This window comes from Cryptomeria japonica, unplaced genomic scaffold (assembly GCF_030272615.1).
Source record: "Cryptomeria japonica unplaced genomic scaffold, Sugi_1.0 HiC_scaffold_194, whole genome shotgun sequence".
Taxonomy (NCBI): Eukaryota; Viridiplantae; Streptophyta; class Pinopsida; order Cupressales; family Cupressaceae; genus Cryptomeria; species Cryptomeria japonica.
The window spans coordinates 75001-97500 of record NW_026729016.1 but is presented as its reverse complement, the minus strand read 5'-3'; the positions used below and the strand labels follow the sequence as shown (position 1 = coordinate 97500).

General features: G+C 60.8%; 2 non-coding genes across 2 annotated transcripts; both read right to left on the bottom strand.

Moving 5' to 3' along the window:
* Positions 1-3170: 3170 nt before the first annotated feature.
* LOC131868051 (5S ribosomal RNA) lies at positions 3171-3289 on the bottom strand. The gene has a single exon (XR_009366546.1). It is a non-coding gene; the product is annotated as a 5S ribosomal RNA (ribosomal RNA).
* A 7817-nt stretch (positions 3290-11106) lies between these two features.
* On the bottom strand, positions 11107-11225 carry LOC131868046 (5S ribosomal RNA). Its single transcript, XR_009366542.1, has one exon. It is a non-coding gene; the product is annotated as a 5S ribosomal RNA (ribosomal RNA).
* Positions 11226-22500: the final 11275 nt, after the last annotated feature.

Here is a 22500-nt window from a genome sequence, read left to right as displayed (position 1 = left end):
TTTCAAAACGGAAATTTTAAAATCTCATTTTTTTTTGCCTTTTTCTGGAAATTAGTGAAGGCAGCGCATCAAAGGTGCGCACCTCGCTGCCCACCACGGTGCGCAACGCCGGTGGGCACCCGGGAGTGCTTCGAAGTGTGCTCCAAGGTGCTGCGTGCACGTTGTCGGAGCCCGGTTTGCCCCGGGTGCGCACCTCGCGTGCACCTTCGTCGGGGTGGGCACCTTGGCTGGGTTTGCCCCGGCTGCGCTCCGAAGCGGGGTTATTGGAGCGCCGCCTCTTTTTTTGTCGGAGCGTTTGGTGGGGTTTCTCGCATTGGCTCTTCCGAGGCCCGGTTGCCACCCTGGCGCGCACGAAGTCGGAAGTAGGGTTAATTGCCCGGGTGCGCACCTTTGCCAGGGTGGGCACCTTACCTGGGCTGCGCACCAGGGCGGGCTCAAGATGGCACGCGCGTTCCGTTTTTTTCACTATCTTTCAAAACGGAAATTTTAAAATCTCCTTTTTTTTTTGCCTTTTCTGGAAATTAGTGAAGGCAGCGCATCAAAGGTGCGCACCTCGCTGCCCACCTTGGTGTGCTCTGAGGTGCGCACCCGGGAGCGCTACGAAGTGTGCTCCAAGGTGCGGCGTGCACGTTGTCGGAGCCCGGTTTGCCCCGGGTGCGCACCTCGCCTGCACCTTGGCCGGGGTGGGCACCTTGGCTGGGTTTGCCCAGGGTGCGCTCCGAAGCGGGGTTACTGGAGCGCCCCCTCTTTTTTTGTCAGAGCGTTTGGTGGGGTTTCTCGCATTGGCTCTTCCCAGGCCCGGTTGTTGGGTGCGCTCCCACCCTGGCGCGCGCGAAGTTGGAAGTTGGGTTAATTGCCCGGGCGCGCACCTTCGCCAGGGTGGGCACCTTGGTGCGCACACCTTGGCTGGGCTGCGCACCAGGGCGGGCTCAAGATGGCACCAGCATTCCCTTTTTCTCACTATCTTTCAAAACGGAAATTTTAAAATCTCGTTTTTTTTTTGCCTTTTATGGAAATTAGTGAAGGCATCGCATCAAAGGTGCGCACCTCGCTGCCCACCTTGGTGTGCTCCGAGGTGCCCACCACGGTGCGCAACGCCGGTGCGAACCCGGGAGCGCCCCGATGTGTGCTCCAAGGTGCGGCGTGCACGAAGTCGGACCCCGGTTTGCCCCGGGTGCGCACCTCGCGTGCACCTTGGTGCGCACACCTTGGCTGGGTTGCGCGGCCTGGTGGGCACCATGGTGCGCACCAAGGAGCGCTCCGAAGTGTGCTCCAAGGTGCGGCGTGCACGAAGTCGGAGCCCGGTTTGCCCCGGGTACGCACCTTCGCCGGGGTGGGCACCTCGGCTGGGTTGCGCGCCCTGGTGCGCACCAAGGAGCGCTCCGAAGTGTGCTCCAAGGTGCGGCGTGCACGAAGTCGGAGCCCGGTTTGCCCCGGGTGCGCACCTCGCGTGCACCTTCGGCGGGGTTGCGCGCCCTGGTGGGCACCATGGTGCGCACCAAGGAGCGCTCCGAAGTGTGCTCCAAGGTGCGGCGTGCACGAAGTCGGAGCCCGGTTTGCCCCGGGTGCGCACCTCGCGTGCACCTTCGGCGGGGTTGCGCGCCCTGGTGGGCACCATGGTGCGCACCAAGGAGCGCTCCGAAGTGTGCTCCAAGGTGCGGCGTGCACGAAGTCGGAGCCCGGTTTGCCCCGGGTGCGCACCTCGCGTGCACCTTCGCCGCGGTGGGCACCATGGCGTGCACGAAGTCGGAGCCCGGTTTGCCCCGGGTGCGCACCTCGCGTGCACCTTCGCCGGGGTGGGCACCTCGGCTGGGTTGCGCGCCCTGGTGCGCACCAAGGAGCGCTCCGAAGTGTGCTCCAAGGTGCGGCGTGCACGAAGTCGGAGCCCGGTTTGCCCCGGGTGCGCACCTCGCGTGCACCTTCGCCAGGGTGGGCACCTCGGTGCGCACACCTTCTCAATGTTTTCTTGCCTTTTCTGGAAATTGGTGAAGGCAGCGCATCAAAGGTGCGCACCTCGGTGTGCTCCGAGGTGCGAACCCGAGAGCGCTCCGAGGTGCCCACGAAGTCGAAAGTCGGGTTAATTGCATTGTTTTCCCCGGGTGCGCTCCGAGGTGCGCAACATCGGCGCGCACCAAGGAGGGCTCCGAAGTGTGCTCCAAGGTGCGCACGATGGCGTGCACCTCTGGTGCGCACGATTCGGAGCTCGGTTTGACCGGGGTGCGCACACCTTGGCTGGGTTGCGCACCTTTTGTGCGCTCCAAGGTGCGCACGAAGTCGGAGCTCGGTTTGCCCCGGGTGCGCACCTTCGCCAGGGTGCGCACCTTGATGCGCACGCCTTGGCTGGGCTGCGCACCTTGGTGGGCGCCATGGTGCGCACCTTTCGTGCGCTCCAAGGTGCGCACGAAGTCGGAGCTCGGTTTGCCCCGGGTGCGCACCTTGGTGGGCGCCATGGTGCACTCCGAGGTGCCCAAGATTGGTGCGCACCAAGGAGCGCTCCGAAGTGCGCTCCAAGGTGCGCGCGAAGTCGAAAGTTGGGTTAATTGTCCGGTTTGCCTCGGGTGCGCACCTTGCGTGCACCTTCGCCAGGGTGGGCGCCTTGGTGCGCACACCTTGGCTGGGCTGCGCACACCTTGGCACCCGCGTTTCCTTCATTTTAAATTTTTTTTTTTTACAATCTCTCAAGTGGGAAATTCTATAATCTCAACTTTTTTTGCCTTTTCAGGAAACTTTTGAATGGAGCGCATCATTGGTGCGCTCCGAAGTGTGCTCCAAAGCTCTCTCCAGCTGCGTGCACCTGCCCCGGCCGCGCACCCGGCCCCGCCCAGCTTCGCTCACCTGTCCCGGGCGTCTGGTGCGGAACCTTAGAGTAAGAAACATCACCGTGCACCTTGGCCAACGTGCACGACTCGACCGAGCGCGCACTGGCCGAGGTGCACACCGATTTCACCTGGGTGCGCGCGCAGCACCTCGGGCGCACCGGGGTGCGCGCACAACGCCCGGGTTGCACCGTGGCCTGTGTGCTCGGGGCGCCTCGGGTGCGCGCTCGGTGTCGCCCCCGCGCGCGCGGTAGTGCGGGCAGCGCACCCCGGCCCGGCCCGGCCCCGACGAGAACGCAAACGGGCAAAAGGTTTATTCAAATAGCATTGCGATGCCCGGCGAAAAACTAAAAAAGGGTGCAACACCGGGACTTCCCGGGAGGTCACCCATCCCAGTACTACTCCGGCCCAAGCGCGCTTAACTGCGGAGTTCTGATGGGATCCGGTGCACTAACGCTGGTATGATCGCACCCGTTATGAGCTTGTCGCAGTGTGTACTTAGCAAACCGCGACCCACGTGCGAATCCACCCCGGCCACCCACCCCCGTCGAGGTGCACACCCTCCCTCGCGAAGTGCGCCCCGTTCGCCAAGTGTGAGCCCTGCCCGGGTGCGCGCACCTTGCTAGGGCGTCGGGTGTGCACCCGGCCCGGCCTACGTGCGTGCACCTGTAGGGGGCGTCGTGTGCGTGCAGTGTCCCGTCTGCAACGCGGTGCCCACACACCACCTCGGGCGCAACGACCTGCGCTCACATGTGGGCCGAGTGCACCTTGGTGCATGTTCGGGGCGCCTCGGGTGCACGCTCGATCTTGCCCCGGTGCACCAAGGCGCTCGGTTTGCCCCGGGTGCGCACTTGGTGCAAGGTGGGCACCCAAAATAGGGATCAAGCACCAAAACACAAGTTTCGGGATGCAAAATGGGACCCAAGGACCACAAATGCGTTCCAAGACCCATGATGGGTCCACGAGAACAAAAATGTGTTCCGAGACTTAATAAACAAATATTGGGTTTTAGGAGAAGAAACATGCTCTGATGCCCAAAACGAGAATCGACCCCGAAAAGGCCACAGGCCAAAAGTGGGATGCGAGACAAAAAAAAATGGGACCCGAGGACCAAAATTGGGTTCCCAGGTCGAAGACAGGGCAACCGGACAAGAAACGACCTCTAAGGCTCGAAATGAGTCCCGACGACTAAAACTTGACAAGAAGCACCCATCAGGCACCCAACTCGACACCCATGGGATGCCGACCCACCCGGGCTTCCACCTAGCACACCTTGGCACCCACCCACCCTCGCACCCAACCTCGCACCCAACTTAGCACCTTTGAACCCACATTGGCACTCACCCTGACCCTGGCACCTTGGAACCCACATTGGCACTCACCTTGACCCTGGCACCCACCTTTGCACTCACCTTGGGACCCACCCTGGCTCCCACCTCGGCACCCACCCAGACACCCACCTTGGTTCCTTGGCACCCACCTTGGATCCTTGGCACCCACCCCGACACCCACCTTGGCACGCAACTTGGCTACTTGCCACCCACCTTGGCTCCTTGACGCCCACCCCGACAACCACCCCGTGACCTACCCTGGCTAGGGTTGGTGCACACCCACCCTGGTGCCCACCTTGGCACCCACCCTATGACCCACCTTGGCACGCACCTTAGTACCCACCCCGTTACCCACCCTAGGACCCACCCCGTGACCCACCTTGGCCAGGGTGGGTGCCTTGGTGCGCACAACTTGCCTGGGCTGCACACCAGGGCGGGCTCAAGATGGCACCCGCGTTCCGTTTTTTTCACTATCTTTCAAAACGGAAATTTTAAAATCTCATTTTTTTCTTTTTTTTGCCTTTTCTGGAAATTAGTGAAGGCAGCGCATCAAAGGTGCGCAATGCTGGTGCGAACCCGGGAGCGCTCCGATGTGTGCTCCAAGGTGCGGCGTGCACGAAGTCCGAGCCCGGTTTGCCCCGGGTGCGCACCTCGCGTGCACCTTCGCCGGGGTGAGCACCTTGGCTGGGTTGCGCGCCCTGGTGCGTACCAAGGAGCGCTCTGAAGTGTGCTCCAAGGTGCGGCGTGCACGAAGTCGGAGCCCGGTTTGCCCCGGGTGTGCACCTCGGGTGCGCACCTCGCGTGCACCTTCGCTGCGGTGGGCACCTTGGCTGGGTTGCGCGCCTTGGTGGGCACCATGCAGTGCACGAAGTCGGAGCCCGGTTTGCCCCGGGCGCGCACCTCCGCCAGGGTGGGCACCTTGGTGCGCACAACTTGCCTGGGCTGCGCATCAGGAAGGGCTCAAGATGGCACCCGCGTTCCGTTTTTTTCACTATCTTTCAGAACGGAAATTTTAAAATATCGTTTTTTTTTGCCTTTTCTGGAAATTAGTGAAGGCAGCGCATCAAAGGTGCGCAACGCTGGTGCGAACCTGGGAGCGCTCCGATGTGTGCTCCAAGGTGCGGCGTGCACGAAGTCGGAGCCCGGTTTGCCTCGGGTGCGCCCTGGTGGGCACCATGGTGCGCACCAAGGAGCGCTCCGAAGTGTGCTCCAAGGTGCGGCCTGCACGAAGTCGGAGCCCGGTTTGCCCCGGGTGTGCACCTCGGGTGGGCACCTTGGTGCGCATGCCTTGCCTGGGCTGCGCACCAGGGCGGGCTCAAGATGGCACCCGCGTTCCTTTTTTTTCACTATCTTTCAAAACGGAAATTTTAAAATCTCATTTTTTTTTGCCTTTTTCTGGAAATTAGTGAAGGCAGCGCATCAAAGGTGCGCACCTCGCTGCCCACCACGGTGCGCAACGCCGGTGGGCACCCGGGAGTGCTTCGAAGTGTGCTCCAAGGTGCTGCGTGCACGTTGTCGGAGCCCGGTTTGCCCCGGGTGCGCACCTCGCGTGCACCTTCGTCGGGGTGGGCACCTTGGCTTGGTTTGCCCCGGCTGCGCTCCGAAGCGGGGTTATTGGAGCGCCGCCTCTTTTTTTGTCGGAGCGTTTGGTGGGGTTTCTCGCATTGGCTCTTCCGAGGCCCGGTTGCCACCCTGGCGCGCACGAAGTCGGAAGTAGGGTTAATTGCCCGGGTGCGCACCTTTGCCAGGGTGGCACCTTACCTGGGCTGCGCACCAGGGCGGGCTCAAGATGGCACGCGCGTTCCGTTTTTTTCACTATCTTTCAAAACGGAAATTTTAAAATCTCCTTTTTTTTTTGCCTTTTCTGGAAATTAGTGAAGGCAGCGCATCAAAGGTGCGCACCTCGCTGCCCACCTTGGTGTGCTCTGAGGTGCGCACCCGGGAGCGCTACGAAGTGTGCTCCAAGGTGCGGCGTGCACGTTGTCGGAGCCCGGTTTGCCCCGGGTGCGCACCTCGCCTGCACCTTGGCCGGGGTGGGCACCTTGGCTGGGTTTGCCCAGGGTGCGCTCCGAAGCGGGGTTACTGGAGCGCCCCCTCTTTTTTTGTCAGAGAGTTTGGTGGGGTTTCTCGCATTGGCTCTTCCCAGGCCCGGTTGTTGGGTGCGCTCCCACCCTGGCGCGCGCGAAGTTGGAAGTTGGGTTAATTGCCCGGGCGCGCACCTTCGCCAGGGTGGGCACCTTGGTGCGCAAACCTTGGCTGGGCTGCGCACCAGGGCGGGCTCAAGATGGCACCAGCATTCCCTTTTTCTCACTATCTTTCAAAACGGAAATTTTAAAATCTCGTTTTTTTTTTGCCTTTTATGGAAATTAGTGAAGGCATCGCATCAAAGGTGCGCACCTCGCTGCCCACCTTGGTGTGCTCCGAGGTGCCCACCACGGTGCGCAACGCCGGTGCGAACCCGGGAGCACCCCGATGTGTGCTCCAAGGTGCGGCGTGCACGAAGTCGGACCCCGGTTTGCCCCGGGTGCGCACCTCGCGTGCACCTTGGTGCGCACACCTTGGCTGGGTTGCGCGGCCTGGTGGGCACCATGGTGCGCACCAAGGAGCGCTCCGAAGTGTGCTCCAAGGTGCGGCGTGCACGAAGTCGGAGCCCGGTTTGCCCCGGGTGCGCACCTTCGCCGCGGTGGGCACCATGGCGTGCACGAAGTCGGAGCCCGGTTTGCCCCGGGTGCACACCTCGCGTGCACCTTCGCCGGGGTGGGCACCTCGGCTGGGTTGCGCGCCCTGGTGCGCACCAAGGAGCGCTCTGAAGTGTGCTCCAAGGTGCGGCGTGCACGAAGTCGGAGCCCGGTTTGCCCCGGGTGTGCACCTCGGGTGCGCACCTCGCGTGCACCTTCGCTGCGGTGGGCACCTTGGCTGGGTTGCGCGCCTTGGTGGGCACCATGCAGTGCACGAAGTCGGAGCCCGGATTGCCCCGGGCGCGCACCTCCGCCAGGGTGGGCACCTTGGTGCGCACAACTTGCCTGGGCTGCGCACCAGGAAGGGCTCAAGATGGCACCCGCGTTCCGTTTTTTTCACTATCTTTCAGAACGGAAATTTTAAAATCTCGTTTTTTTTTGCCTTTTCTTGAAATTAGTGAAGGCAGCGCATCAAAGGTGCGCAACGCTGGTGCGAACCTGGGAGCGCTCCGATGTGTGCTCCAAGGTGCGGCGTGCACGAAGTCGGACCCCGGTTTGCCCCGGGTGCGCACCTCGCGTGCACCTTGGTGCGCACACCTTGGCTGGGTTGCGCGCCCTGGTGGGCACCATGGTGCGCACCAAGGAGCGCTCCGAAGTGTGCTCCAAGGTGCGGCGTGCACGAAGTCGGAGCCCGGTTTGCCCCGGGTGCGCACCTCGCGTGCACCTTCGCCGCGGTGGGCACCATGGCGTGCACGAAGTCGGAGCCCGGTTTGCCCCGGGTGCGCACCTCGCGTGCACCTTCGCCGGGGTGGGCACCTTGGTGTGCAGACCTTGGCTGGGTTGCGCGCCCTGGTGGGCACCATGGTGCGCACCAAGGAGCGCTCCGAAGTGTGCTCCAAGGTGCGGCCTGCACGAAGTCGGAGCCCGGTTTGCCCCGGGTGTGCACCTCGGGTGGGCACCTTGGTGCGCATGCCTTGCCTGGGCTGCGCACCAGGGCGGGCTCAAGATGGCACCCGCGTTCCTTTTTTTTCACTATCTTTCAAAACGGAAATTTTAAAATCTCATTTTTTTTTGCCTTTTTCTGGAAATTAGTGAAGGCAGCGCATCAAAGGTGCGCACCTCGCTGCCCACCACGGTGCGCAACGCCGGTGGGCACCCGGGAGTGCTTCGAAGTGTGCTCCAAGGTGCTGCGTGCACGTTGTCGGAGCCCGGTTTGCCCCGGGTGCGCACCTCGCGTGCACCTTCGTCGGGGTGGGCACCTTGGCTGGGTTTGCCCCGGCTGCGCTCCGAAGCGGGGTTATTGGAGCGCCGCCTCTTTTTTTGTCGGAGCGTTTGGTGGGGTTTCTCGCATTGGCTCTTCCGAGGCCCGGTTGCCACCCTGGCGCGCACGAAGTCGGAAGTAGGGTTAATTGCCCGGGTGCGCACCTTTGCCAGGGTGGGCACCTTACCTGGGCTGCGCACCAGGGCGGGCTCAAGATGGCACGCGCGTTCCGTTTTTTTCACTATCTTTCAAAACGGAAATTTTAAAATCTCCTTTTTTTTTTGCCTTTTCTGGAAATTAGTGAAGGCAGCGCATCAAAGGTGCGCACCTCGCTGCCCACCTTGGTGTGCTCTGAGGTGCGCACCCGGGAGCGCTACGAAGTGTGCTCCAAGGTGCGGCGTGCACGTTGTCGGAGCCCGGTTTGCCCCGGGTGCGCACCTCGCCTGCACCTTGGCCGGGGTGGGCACCTTGGCTGGGTTTGCCCAGGGTGCGCTCCGAAGCGGGGTTACTGGAGCGCCCCCTCTTTTTTTGTCAGAGCGTTTGGTGGGGTTTCTCGCATTGGCTCTTCCCAGGCCCGGTTGTTGGGTGCGCTCCCACCCTGGCGCGCGCGAAGTTGGAAGTTGGATTAATTGCCCGGGCGCGCACCTTCGCCAGGGTGGGCACCTTGGTGCGCACACCTTGGCTGGGCTGCGCACCAGGGCGGGCTCAAGATGGCACCAGCATTCCCTTTTTCTCACTATCTTTCAAAACGGAAATTTTAAAATCTCGTTTTTTTTTTGCCTTTTATGGAAATTAGTGAAGGCATCGCATCAAAGGTGCGCACCTCGCTGCCCACCTTGGTGTGCTCCGAGGTGCCCACCACGGTGCGCAACGCCGGTGCGAACCCGGGAGCGCCCCGATGTGTGCTCCAAGGTGCGGCGTGCACGAAGTCGGACCCCGGTTTGCCCCGGGTGCGCACCTCGCGTGCACCTTGGTGCGCACACCTTGGCTGGGTTGCGCGGCCTGGTGGGCACCATGGTGCGCACCAAGGAGCGCTCCGAAGTGTGCTCCAAGGTGCGGCGTGCACGAAGTCGGAGCCCGGTTTGCCCCGGGTACGCACCTCGCGTGCACCTTCGCCGGGGTGGGCACCTCGGCTGGGTTGCGCGCCCTGGTGCGCACCAAGGAGCGCTCCGAAGTGTGCTCCAAGGTGCGGCGTGCACGAAGTCGGAGCCCGGTTTGCCCCGGGTGCGCACCTTCGCCGCGGTGCGCACCATGGCGTGCACGAAGTCGGAGCCCGGTTTGCCCCGGGTGCGCACCTCGCGTGCACCTTCGGCGGGGTTGCGCGCCCTGGTGGGCACCATGGTGCGCACCAAGGAGCGCTCCGAAGTGTGCTCCAAGGTGCGGCGTGCACGAAGTCGGAGCCCGGTTTGCCCCGGGTGCGCACCTCGCGTGCACCTTCGGCGGGGTTGCGCGCCCTGGTGGGCACCATGGTGCGCACCAAGGAGCGCTCCGAAGTGTGCTCCAAGGTGCGGCGTGCACGAAGTCGGAGCCCGGTTTGCCCCGGGTGCGCACCTCGCGTGCACCTTCGCCGCGGTGGGCACCATGGCGTGCACGAAGTCGGAGCCCGGTTTGCCCCGGGTGCGCACCTCGCGTGCACCTTCGCCGGGGTGGGCACCTCGGCTGGGTTGCGCGCCCTGGTGCGCACCAAGGAGCGCTCCGAAGTGTGCTCCAAGGTGCGGCGTGCACGAAGTCGGAGCCCGGTTTGCCCCGGGTGCGCACCTCGCGTGCACCTTCGCCAGGGTGGGCACCTCGGTGCGCACACCTTCTCAATGTTTTCTTGCCTTTTCTGGAAATTGGTGAAGGCAGCGCATCAAAGGTGCGCACCTCGGTGTGCTCCGAGGTGCGAACCCGAGAGCGCTCCGAGGTGCCCACGAAGTCGAAAGTCGGGTTAATTGCATTGTTTTCCCCGGGTGCGCTCCGAGGTGCGCAACATCGGCGCGCACCAAGGAGGGCTCCGAAGTGTGCTCCAAGGTGCGCACGATGGCGTGCACCTCTGGTGCGCACGATTCGGAGCTCGGTTTGACCGGGGTGCGCACACCTTGGCTGGGTTGCGCACCTTTTGTGCGCTCCAAGGTGCGCACGAAGTCGGAGCTCGGTTTGCCCCGGGTGCGCACCTTCGCCAGGGTGCGCACCTTGATGCGCACGCCTTGGCTGGGCTGCGCACCTTGGTGGGCGCCATGGTGCGCACCTTTCGTGCGCTCCAAGGTGCGCACGAAGTCGGAGCTCGGTTTGCCCCGGGTGCGCACCTTGGTGGGCGCCATGGTGCACTCCGAGGTGCCCAAGATTGGTGCGCACCAAGGAGCGCTCCGAAGTGCGCTCCAAGGTGCGCGCGAAGTCGAAAGTTGGGTTAATTGTCCGGTTTGCCTCGGGTGCGCACCTTGCGTGCACCTTCGCCAGGGTGGGCGCCTTGGTGCGCACACCTTGGCTGGGCTGCGCACACCTTGGCACCCGCGTTTCCTTCATTTTAAATTTTTTTTTTTTACAATCTCTCAAGTGGGAAATTCTATAATCTCAACTTTTTTTGCCTTTTCAGGAAACTTTTGAATGGAGCGCATCATTGGTGCGCTCCGAAGTGTGCTCCAAAGCTCTCTCCAGCTGCGTGCACCTGCCCCGGCCGCGCACCCGGCCCCGCCCAGCTTCGCTCACCTGTCCCGGGCGTCTGGTGCGGAACCTTAGAGTAAGAAACATCACCGTGCACCTTGGCCAACGTGCGCGACTCGACCGAGCGCGCACTGGCCGAGGTGCACACCGATTTCACCTGGGTGCGCGCGCAGCACCTCGGGCGCACCGGGGTGCGCGCACAACGCCCGGGTTGCACCGTGGCCTGTGTGCTCGGGGCGCCTCGGGTGCGCGCTCGGTGTCGCCCCCGCGCGCGCGGTAGTGCGGGCAGCGCACCCCGGCCCGGCCCGGCCCCGACGAGAACGCAAACGGGCAAAAGGTTTATTCAAATAGCATTGCGACGCCCGGCGAAAAACTAAAAAAGGGTGCAACACCGGGACTTCCCGGGAGGTCACCCATCCCAGTACTACTCCGGCCCAAGCGCGCTTAACTGCGGAGTTCTGATGGGATCCGGTGCACTAATGCTGGTATGATCGCACCCGTTATGAGCTTGTCGCAGTGTGTACTTAGCAAACCGCGACCCACGTGCGAATCCACCCCGGCCACCCACCCCCGTCGAGGTGCACACCCTCCCTCGCGAAGTGCGCCCCGTTCGCCAAGTGTGAGCCCTGCCCGGGTGCGCGCACCTTGCTAGGGCGTCGGGTGTGCACCCGGCCCGGCCTACGTGCGTGCACCTGGAGGGGGCGTCGTGTGCGTGCAGTGTCCCGTCTGCAACGCGGTGCCCACACACCACCTCGGGCGCAACGACCTGCGCTCACATGTGGGCCGAGTGCACCTTGGTGCATGTTCGGGGCGCCTCGGGTGCACGCTCGATCTTGCCCCGGTGCACCAAGGCGCTCGGTTTGCCCCGGGTGCGCACTTGGTGCAAGGTGGGCACCCAAAATAGGGATCAAGCACCAAAACACAAGTTTCGGGATGCAAAATGGGACCCAAGGACCACAAATGCGTTCCAAGACCCATGATGGGTCCACGAGAACAAAAATGTGTTCCGAGACTTAATAAACAAATATTGGGTTTTAGGAGAAGAAACATGCTCTGATGCCCAAAACGAGAATCGACCCCGAAAAGGCCACAGGCCAAAAGTGGGATGCGAGACAAAAAAAAATGGGACCCGAGGACCAAAATTGGGTTCCCAGGTCGAAGACAGGGCAACCGGACAAGAAACGACCTCTAAGGCTCGAAATGAGTCCCGACGACTAAAACTTGACAAGAAGCACCCATCAGGCACCCAACTCGACACCCATGGGATGCCGACCCACCCGGGCTTCCACCTAGCACACCTTGGCACCCACCCACCCTCGCACCCAACCTCGCACCCAACTTAGCACCTTTGAACCCACATTGGCACTCACCCTGACCCTGGCACCTTGGAACCCACATTGGCACTCACCTTGACCCTGGCACCCACCTTTGCACTCACCTTGGGACCCACCCTGGCTCCCACCTCGGCACCCACCCAGACACCCACCTTGGTTCCTTGGCACCCACCTTGGATCCTTGGCACCCACCCCGACACCCACCTTGGCACGCAACTTGGCTACTTGCCACCCACCTTGGCTCCTTGACGCCCACCCCGACAACCACCCCGTGACCTACCCTGGCTAGGGTTGGTGCACACCCACCCTGGTGCCCACCTTGGCACCCACCCTATGACCCACCTTGGCACGCACCTTAGTACCCACCCCGTTACCCACCCTAGGACCCACCCCGTGACCCACCTTGGCCAGGGTGGGTGCACCCACCCTGGTGCCCACCTTGGCACCCACCCATCCTAGCACCCAGCCTGTGACCGGGCTTGGAACCCAACCTTGCACCCGCACCCGTCTTGGCCAGTGTGGGTGCGCACCCATCCTGGCACCCACGTTGTGACACACCCTTTAACCCACGCACCCTAGCACCCACGTTGGCACCCACCTTGGAACCCAACCTAGCAACTTGGCACCCACCCCGTGACCCACCTTGGCATCCACCATAGCAGTCGCCGACTTGGCACCCACCTCGGCACCCACCTTGACACTTGTGGACCCACCTTGCCACTCACCCTAGCATCGACCCATCCTAGCACCCACCCTGGCACCTTTGCACCCTAGCACTCACCCATCCTAGCACCTAACCTGTGACCCACCTTGACACTCACCCTCGCACCCACCTTGGAACCCAACCTAGCACCCACCCACCCTGACACCAACCCTAGCACCTACCCACCCTTGCACCCACCCTGTGACCCATCTTGGCACCCACCCATCCTACCACTCAACCTATCACCCACCTTCTCACCCACCTTGGCATCCACCTTAGCACCCACCCACACTGGCACCTTGGCACCCACCTCGGGCAAGGTGGGTGCACACCCACCCTGGCACCCAATTTAGAACCCACCGAGCATGTTACCCACCTTGGCACCCACATTGCAGCCCACCCTAGTACCCACCCTATGACCCACATTGGCATCCACACCCTAGCACCCAGGCACCTCGACACCCGCCTTGACACCCACCCTAGCACTGAACCTGTGACCCACCTTGGAACTCACCCTAGAACCCACCCACCCTGTGAACCACCTTGGCATCCACCTTAGCACCCACCCACCTTGGCACCCACTCTAGCACTCACCCATCCTAACACCCAACTTGTTACCCACCTTGGCACCCGCCCTCGCGTCCACCTTGAAACCCACCCTAGCACCCACCCACGCAGGAGCCCACCTTGGCACCCAACCTAACACCCACGCATCCTGGCACCCAACTTGTGACCCACCTTGGAACCCACCCTAGTACCCACCTTTGAACCCACTATATCACCAACCCACCTTGGCACCCACCCTATGACCCTCTTTGGAATCCACCCTAGCACGCACCCACCCTGGCACCCACCATGGAGCGCACCCTAGCACCCACCCACCTCGGCACGCACCTCAACACCCACCTTGGTGTGCGCACTGCGCCAACCTCTCAAAGACCCTATGTGGTGCGCTCCAAAGTGTACACCTTTGGTGCGCTCCAAGGTGCGCACCTTTGGTGCACACCGAGGTGCACACCAAAGTGTGCACCGAGGTGAGCACCAAAGTGCACTCCAGGGTGCACACCAAGGCGTGCACCTTTGGTGCGGTCAATGCAAACGAATTCGGAAGTTGGGGTCGATGTCCTAATCGCTGCTGCAGACTACACGTATGAGAATCGGACAAATAGCTTTATATAGGGGAGGTGTTGCGTTTGATGGGTCGACTCCCCTGGTTGTGTGCACTGCACCAACTTCAAAGACCCTGTCTTGTTTAAGAAGTCAAAAGTTGGGGTGGATGTCCTAATCATTGCTGCAGTCTACGCATGTATGAGAATCAGACAAATAGCTTATATAGGGGAGGTGTTGCATTCGGTGGGTTGACTCCCCTGGTTGTGCGCACTGCGCCAACCTCAAAGACCCCGCATAGCAGAAGAAGTCGGAAGTCGGATTTTGGTGAGCACCAAGGCGTGCACCTTTGGTGCGGTCAACGCAGACGAATTCAGAAGTTGGGGTGGATGTCCTAATCGTTGTTGCAGGCTACACATGTATGAGAATCAGACAAATAGCTTATATAGGGGAGGTGTTGGGTTTGATGGGTCAACTCCCTTGGTTGTGCGCATTACGCCAACCTCAAAGACCTTGTTTTCGTTAAGAAGTCAAAAGTTGGGGTCAATGTCCTAATGGCTCCTGCAGGCTACACATGTATGAGAATCGGACAAATAGCTTATATAGGGGAGGTGTTGGGTTTGATGGGTCGACTCCCCTGGTTGTGCGCATTACGTCAACCTCAAAGACCTTGTTTTCGTTAAGAAGTCAAAAGTTGGGGTCGATGTCCTAATTGCTCCTGTAGACTACACATGTATGAGAATCAGACAAATAGCTTATATAGGGGAGGTGTTGGGTTTGATGGGTTGACTCCCCTAGTTGTTCGCATTACACCAACCTCAAAGACCTTGTTTTCGTTTAGAAGCCGAAAGTTGGGGTCGATGTCCTAATTGCTCCTGCAGGCTACGCATGTATGAGAATCAGACAAATAGCTTATATAGGGGAGGTGTTGGGTTTGATGGGTCGACTCCCCTGGTTGTGCGCATTGCGCCAACCTCAAAGACCCTGCATTGCGGATGAAGTCGAAAGTCAGAGTTTGGTGTGCTACAAGGTGTGGTCGAAGGTGCTCACCTAGGTGTGCACCTTTGGAGCACAGGAAAAGTGCCCTCCAAAAGTGCGCACCTTTGGAGTGCACAAAAGTGCCCTCCAAAAGTGCGCACCTTTGGAGCGCAGAAAAGTGCCCTCCAAAAAGTGCCCTCCAAAAGTGCGCACCTTTGGAGCGCAGAAAAGTGCCCTCCAAAAAGTGCCCTCCAAAAGTGCGCACCTTTGGAGCGCAGAAAAGTGCCCTCCAAAAAGTGCCCTCCAAAAGTGCGCACCTTTGGAGCGCAGAAAAGTGCCCTCCAAAAAGTGCCCTCCAAAAGTGCGCACCTTTGGAGCGCAGAAAAGTGCCCTCCAAAAAGTGCCCTCCAAAAGTGCGCACCTTTGGAGCGCAGAAAAGTGCCCTCCAAAAAGTGCCCTCCAAAAGTGCGCACCTTTGGAGCGCAGAAAAGTGCCCTCCAAAAAGTGCCCTCCAAAAGTGCGCACCTTTGGAGCGCAGAAAAGTGCCCTCCAAAAAGTGCCCTCCAAAAGTGCGCACCTTTGGAGCGCAGAAAAGTGCCCTCCAAAAAGTGCCCTCCAAAAGTGCGCACCTTTGGAGCGCAGAAAAGTGCCCTCCAAAAAGTGCCCTCCAAAAGTGCGCACCTTTGGAGCGCAGAAAAGTGCCCTCCAAAAGTGCGCACTTTTGGTGCGCACCAAGGCGCTGGTTCGGTCGTTGCAGGCGAGTTCGGAAGTTGGGGTCGATGTCCTGAGCGGAGGTGCAAACTACACAGGTGTCGGAATCGGACAAATAGCTTATATAGGGGAGGTGTATGCTTCGATGGGTCGACTCCCCAGGTTGAGCGCACCGCGCCAACCTCAAAGACCCTACGGTATGGATGAAGTCGGAAGTTGGGTCCGATGACCGATTCGATTAGTAGGTATGCTCATGAGGTCGGAATTTGGGTCCGATGACCTGCCATGTGCAGGAAGGCGAATGTTGACACTGTGCGTTGCAAGGTGCACACCAAGGCGCTGGTGCGGTCTTTTTAGTCGAGTTCGGAAGTTGGGGTCGATGTCCTGATCGGAGGTGCAAGCTACACAGGTGTGGGAATCGGACAAATAGCTTATATAGGGGAGGTGTATGCTTCGTTGGGTCGACTCCCCGGGTTGAGCGCACCGCGCCAACCTCAAAGACCCTACGGTATGGATGAAGTCGGAAGTTGGGTCCGATGACCGATTCGATATGTAGGCATACTCGCGAGGTCGGAATTTGGGTCCGATGACCTGCCACGTGCAGGAAGGCGAATGTTGGCACTGTGCGTTGCAAGGTGCGCACCAAGGCGCTGGTTCGGTCGTTGGAGGCGAGTTCGGAAGTTGGGGTCGATGTCTTGATCGGAGGTGCAAACTACACAGGTGTGGGAATCGGACAAATAGCTTATATAGGGGAGGTGTATGCTTCGTTGGGTCGACTCCCCGGGTTGAGCGCACCGCGCCAACCTCAAAGACCCTACGGTATGGATGAAGTCGGAAGTTGGGTCCGATGACCGATTCGATATGTAGGCATACTCGCGAGGTCGGAATTTGGGTCCGATGACCTGCCATGTGCAGGAAGGCGAATGTTGGGACTGTGCGTCGCAAGGTGCGCACCAAGGCGCTGGTGCCGTCGTTGCAGTCGAGTTCGGAAGTTGGGGTCGATGTCCTGGTCAGAGGTGCAAACTACACAGGTGTGGGAATCGGACAAATAGCTTATATAGGGGAGGTGTATGCTTCGATGGGTCGACTCCCTGGGTTGAGCGCACCGCGCCAACCTCAAAGACCCTACAGTATGGATGAAGTCGGAAGTTGGGTCCGATGACCGATTCGATACGTAGGCATATTGGCGAGGTCTGAATTTGTGTCCGATGACCTGCCATGCGCAGGAAGGCGGAATTTGGGTCCGATGACCGAGTTGATGGCGTGCCATGCGCAGAAAGGCGGAATTTGGGTCCGATGACCGAGTTGATGTTGATGGCCCGCCATGCACAGGAAGGCGGAATTTGGGTCCGATGACCGATTTGAAGGCGTGCCATACGCAAAAAGGCGGAGTTTGGGTCCGATGACCGAGTTGATATTGATGGCCCGCCATGCGCAGGAAGGCGGAATTTGGGTCCGATGACCTGACATACGCATGGAGTCCGACTCGGGGGCCGATGTTCGATTCGATGACTTGCATTGTGGGTAAAGTCGGAAGTTGTGGTCTTTGACCCGATTCGATGACCAGACTTCGGCTGCTTGAGAATCGGACAAATAACTTATATAGGGGAGGTAGTGTTCTCGAGCATCCTCCCCCCGTGCCCGTTTATGTCGATTGATGCTGGTGCTCGACTGGTTGGAGCGCTCGGATGCAAAAATCTTGCACCAGGATTTATCGATTGTGATGGACACGGCAAGTCTCCTGATTGCTATGCAGGAGCTCATCGTGAATCTCTATGCGGCCTTGGTATGGACTCGACCTGCGGAATGGTTCGGCAATGGTAGTCGCTCCAACACGTCCTTGCAATGGCCACAGAGGTGATTCGACTAGAGCTCCAGTCTAGCTTTTGGGTTGCTTGGCGGACTGGTATAGCCGCGATCGAGTTCCGGCCATGAACGTTTTAGATAGCTCTTGGGCTTTCTGGGACGGAAGTCGGAAGTTTGGGCTGTTGTCCGATTTGATGACCATTCTTCGGATGTGTGAGAATCGGACAAATAACTTATATAGGGGACTGTGTTGTCTCACGCAGCCCCCTCCGTGCCCCTCTATCTCGACCGATGATGGTGCTTGAAAGGGTTGGGATCGCTCGGATTTATAAACGTGCACCACCATTTGTCGAGTGTGAGGGACGCGGCAGGTCTCCTAAATGCTATGCGGGCGCTCTCTGAGAATCTCTATCCGGCCTCGACACAGACTAGTCTTGCTGAATGGTTTGGCACTGGTAGTCGATCCAACACGTCGTTGTTGTGGCCGCCTAGGCGATTCGATTCGAGCCCCCGTCTAGCTTTTGGGTTGCTTGGCGGATTTTGCCCTATCCGCAAGTGAGCTCGGTCCCTAAACGTTCGAGAAACCCGATTGCTATGCGCCGACTCTCTTTCTTGCGAGCCTCCATCTAGCTTTTGGGTCTCTACGGAACGGAAGTCGGAATCTGGGACCGTTGTTTGATTCGACGAGGCAGACTACGGTTGTGCGAGAATCGGACAAATAACTTATATAGGGGAGGTGTTGACTGGAGCATTCTCCCCCGTGCCCCTCTAACTCGACCAATGCTGGCGCTCGAACGGTGGTAGCGCTCGGATTTTCATTGAGCGCCAGCATTGGTCGATTTAGAGGGGCATGCGAGATTCCCGAATGCTATGCGAGGGCTCTAACGGAAATGTCTATTGGTTTCGGTATGGATGCAATTGCGAGTGGTTCGGCAAAGGTAGTCGTTCCGATGCGTCCATGTCGTGGCCAAATCGATAATTCGATTTGAGCCCTCGTATAGCATTTGGGTCTCTCGATGTGATTCCGCATTCCAGTCCCTTTGGGCACTGCTTGAGCCGCATCCCAGGGGGTTCCCTTCCCAATAATCTGCCTCGCAACCCGATTGCTATGCGGTGAGGCTCCTCGGCCGCCTCGGAACTATCTGTGTATCAGACGCATCGCGGGATAAGGGGTTGGCAACGGTAGTCGCCCCAAGCGCGTCCGATGCTTGGACCATTCCGAGGCGGCCCTGAAGCCTCTTCCGTCTAGCCGTTGGGTCCTTCTCGCCGCATCCCTCGCCTCGCACCCCGATTGCTATGCGGTGAGGCTCCTCGGCCGCCTCGGAACTATCTGTGTATCGGACGCGTCGCGGGATAAGGGGTTGTCACTGGTAGTCGCCCCAAGCGCGTCCGATGCTTGGACCATTCCGAGGCGGCCCTGAAGCCTCTTCCGTCTAGCCGTTGGGTCCTTCTCGCCGCATCCCTCGCCTCGCACCCCGATTGCTATGCGGTGAGGCTCCTCGGCCGCCTCGGAACTATCTGTGTATCGGACGCGTCGCGGGATAAGGGGTTGTCATTGGTAGTCGCCCCAAGCGCGTCCGATGCTTGGACCATTCCGAGGCGGCCCTGAAGCCTCTTCCGTCTAGCCGTTGGGTCCTTCTCGCCGCATCCCTCGCCTCGCACCCCGATTGCTATGCGGTGAGGCTCCTCGGCCGCCTCGGAACTATCTGTGTATCGGACGCGTCGCGGGATAAGGGGTTGTCACTGGTAGTCGCCCCAAGCGCGTCCGATGCTTGGACCATTCCGAGGCGGCCCTGAAGCCTCTTCCGTCTAGCCGTTGGGTCCTTCTCGCCGCATCCCTCGCCTCGCACCCCGATTGCTATGCGGTGAGGCTCCTCGGCCGCCTCGGAACTATCTGTGTATCGGACGCGTCGCGGGATAAGGGGTTGTCACTGGTAGTCGCCCCAAGCGCGTTCGATGCTTGGACCATTCCGAGGCGGCCCTGAAGCCTCTTCCGTCTAGCCGTTGGGTCCTTCTCGCCGCATCCCTCGCCTCGCACCCCGATTGCTATGCGGTGAGGCTCCTCGGCCGCCTTGGAACTATCTGTGTATCGGACGCGTCGCGGGATAAGGGGTTGTCACTGGTAGTCGCCCCAAGCGCGTCCGATGCTTGGACCATTCCGAGGCGGACCCGAAGCCTCTTCCGTCTAGCCGTTGGGTCCTTCTCGCCGCATCCTTCGCCTCGCACCCCGATTGCTATGCGGTGAGGCTCCTCGGCCGCCTCGGAACTATCTGTGTATCGGACGCGTCGCGGGATAAGGGGTTGTCACTGGTAGTCGCCCCAAGCGCGTCCGATGCTTGGACCATTCCGAGGCGGACCCGAAGCCTCTTCCGTCTAGCCGTTGGGTCCTTCTCGCCGCATCCCTCGCCTCGCACCCCGATTGCTATGCGGTGAGGCTCCTCGGCCGCCTTGGAACTATCTGTGTATCGGACGCGTCGCGGGATAAGGGGTTGTCACTGGTAGTCGCCCCAAGCGCGTCCGATGCTTGGACCATTCCGAGGCGGACCCGAAGCCTCTTCCGTCTAGCCGTTGGGTCCTTCTCGCCGCATCCCTCGCCTCGCACCCCGATTGCTATGCGGTGAGGCTCCTCGGCCGCCTTGGAACTATCTGTGTATCGGACGCGTCGCGGGATAAGGGGTTGTCACTGGTAGTCGCCCCAAGCGCGTCCGATGCTTGGACCATTCCGAGGCGGACCCGAAGCCTCTTCCGTCTAGCCGTTGGGTCCTTCTCGCCGCATCCCTCGCCTCGCACCCCGATTGCTATGCGGTGAGGCTCCTCGGCCGCCTTGGAACTATCTGTGTATCGGACGCGTCGCGGGATAAGGGGTTGTCACTGGTAGTCGCCCCAAGCGCGTCCGATGCTTGGACCATTCCGAGGCGGCCCCGAAGCCTCTTCCGTCTAGCCGTTGGGTCCTTCTCGCCGCATCCCTCGCCTCGCACCCCGATTGCTATGCGGTGAGGCTCCTCGGCCGCCTTGGAACTATCTGTGTATCGGACGCGTCGCGGGATAAGGGGTTGTCACTGGTAGTCGCCCCAAGCGCGTCCGATGCTTGGACCATTCCGAGGCGGCCCCGAAGCCTCTTCCGTGTAGCCGTTGGGTCCTTCTCGCCGCATCCCTCGCCTCGCACCCCGATTGCTATGCGGTGAGGCTCCTCGGCCGCCTTGGAACTATCTGTGTATCGGACGCGTCGCGGGATAAGGGGTTGTCACTGGTAGTCGCCCCAAGCGCGTCCGATGCTTGGACCATTCCGAGGCGGACCTGAAGCCTCTTCCCTCTAGCCGTTGGGGCTTTCTCGCCGCATCCCTCGCCTCGCACCCTGATTGCTATGCTGTGAGGCTCCTCGGCCGCCTTGGAACTATCTGTGTATCGGACGCATCGCGGGATAAGGGGTTGGCAGTGGTAGTCGCCCCAAGCGCATCCGATGCTTGGACCATTCCGAGGCGGCCCTGCAGCCTCTTCCGTCTAGCCGTTGGGGCCATCTCGCCGCATCCCCCACCTCGCACCACGATTGCTATGCGGTGAGGCTCCTTGGCCGCCTCGGAACTATCTGTGTATCGGACGCATCGCGGGATAAGGGGTTGTCACTGGTAGTCGCCCCAAGCGCGTCCGATGCTTGGACTATTCCGAGGCGGCCCTGCAGCCTCTTCCGTCTAGCCGTTGGGGCCATCTCGCTGCATCCCCCACCTCCTCGGCCGCCTCGGAACTATCTGTGTATCGGACGCATCGCGGGATAAGGGGTTGGCAGTGGTAGTCGCCCCAAGCGCGTCCGATGCTTGGACTATTCCGAGGCAGCCCTGCAGCCTCTTCCGTCTAGCCTTTGGGGCCATCTCGCCGCATCCCTCGCCTCGCACCCCGATTGCTATGCGGTGAGGCTCCTCGGCCGCCTGGGAACTATCTTCGTATCGGACGCATCGCGGGATAAGGGGTTGTCACTGGTAGTCGCCCCAAGCGCGTCCGATGCTTGGACTATTCCGAGGCGGCCCTGTGGCCTCTTCCGTCTAGCCGTTGGGGCCATCTCGCCGCATCCCCCACCTCGCACCCCGATTGCTATGCGGTGAGGCTCTTCGGCCGCCTTGGAACTATCTTCGTATCGGACGCATCGCGGGATAAGGGGTTGTCACTGGTAGTGGCCCCAAGCGCGTCCGATGCTTGGACTATTCCGAGGCGGCCCTGCAGCCTCTTCCGTCTAGCCGTTGGGGCCATCTCGCCGCATCCCCCACCTCGCACCCCGATTGCTATGCGGTGAGGCTCCTCGGCCGCCTTGGAACTATCTTCGTATCGGACGCATCGCGGGATAAGGGGTTGTCACTGGTAGTCACCCCAAGCGCGTCCGATGCTTGGACTATTCCGACGCGGCCCTGTGGCCTCTTCCGTCTAGCCGTTGGGGCCATCTCGCCGCATCCCCCACCTCGCACCCCGATTGCTATGCGGTGAGGCTCCTCGGCCGCCTTGGAACCATCTTCGTATCGGACGCATCGCGGGATAGGGGGCTGTCACTGGTAGTCGCCCCAAGCGTGTCCGATGCTTGGACCATTCCTAGGCGGCCCTGAAGCCTCTTCCGTCTAGCCGTTGGGGCCTTCCCGCCCCATCCCTCGCCTCGCACCCCCGATTGCTATGCGGTGAGGCTCCTCGGCCGCCTTGGAACCATCTGTGTATCGGACGCATCGCGGGATAAGGGGTTGGCACTGGCAGTCGCCCCAAGCGCGTCCGATGCTTGGACCATTCCGAGGTGGCCCTGAAGCCTCTTCCGTCTAGCCGTTGGGGCCTTCCCGCCCCATCCCTCGCCTCGCACCCCGATTGATATGCGGTGAGGCTCCTCGGCCGCCTTGGAACTATCTGTGTATCGGACGCATCGCGGGATAAGGGGTTGGCACTGGTAGTCGTCCCAATCGCATCCGATGCTTGGACCATTCCGAGGCGGCCCTGCAGCCTCTTCCGTTTAGCCGTCGGGGCCTTCCCGCCGCATCCCTCGCCTCGCATCCCGATTCCTATGCGGTGAGTCTTCTCGGCCGCCGCGGAACTATACCTGTTATTGCTACTGCATCCTTCGGCTGGTAACCTCCTCTGCCGCCTTGGAACGTTCTCTTTGTCGGACG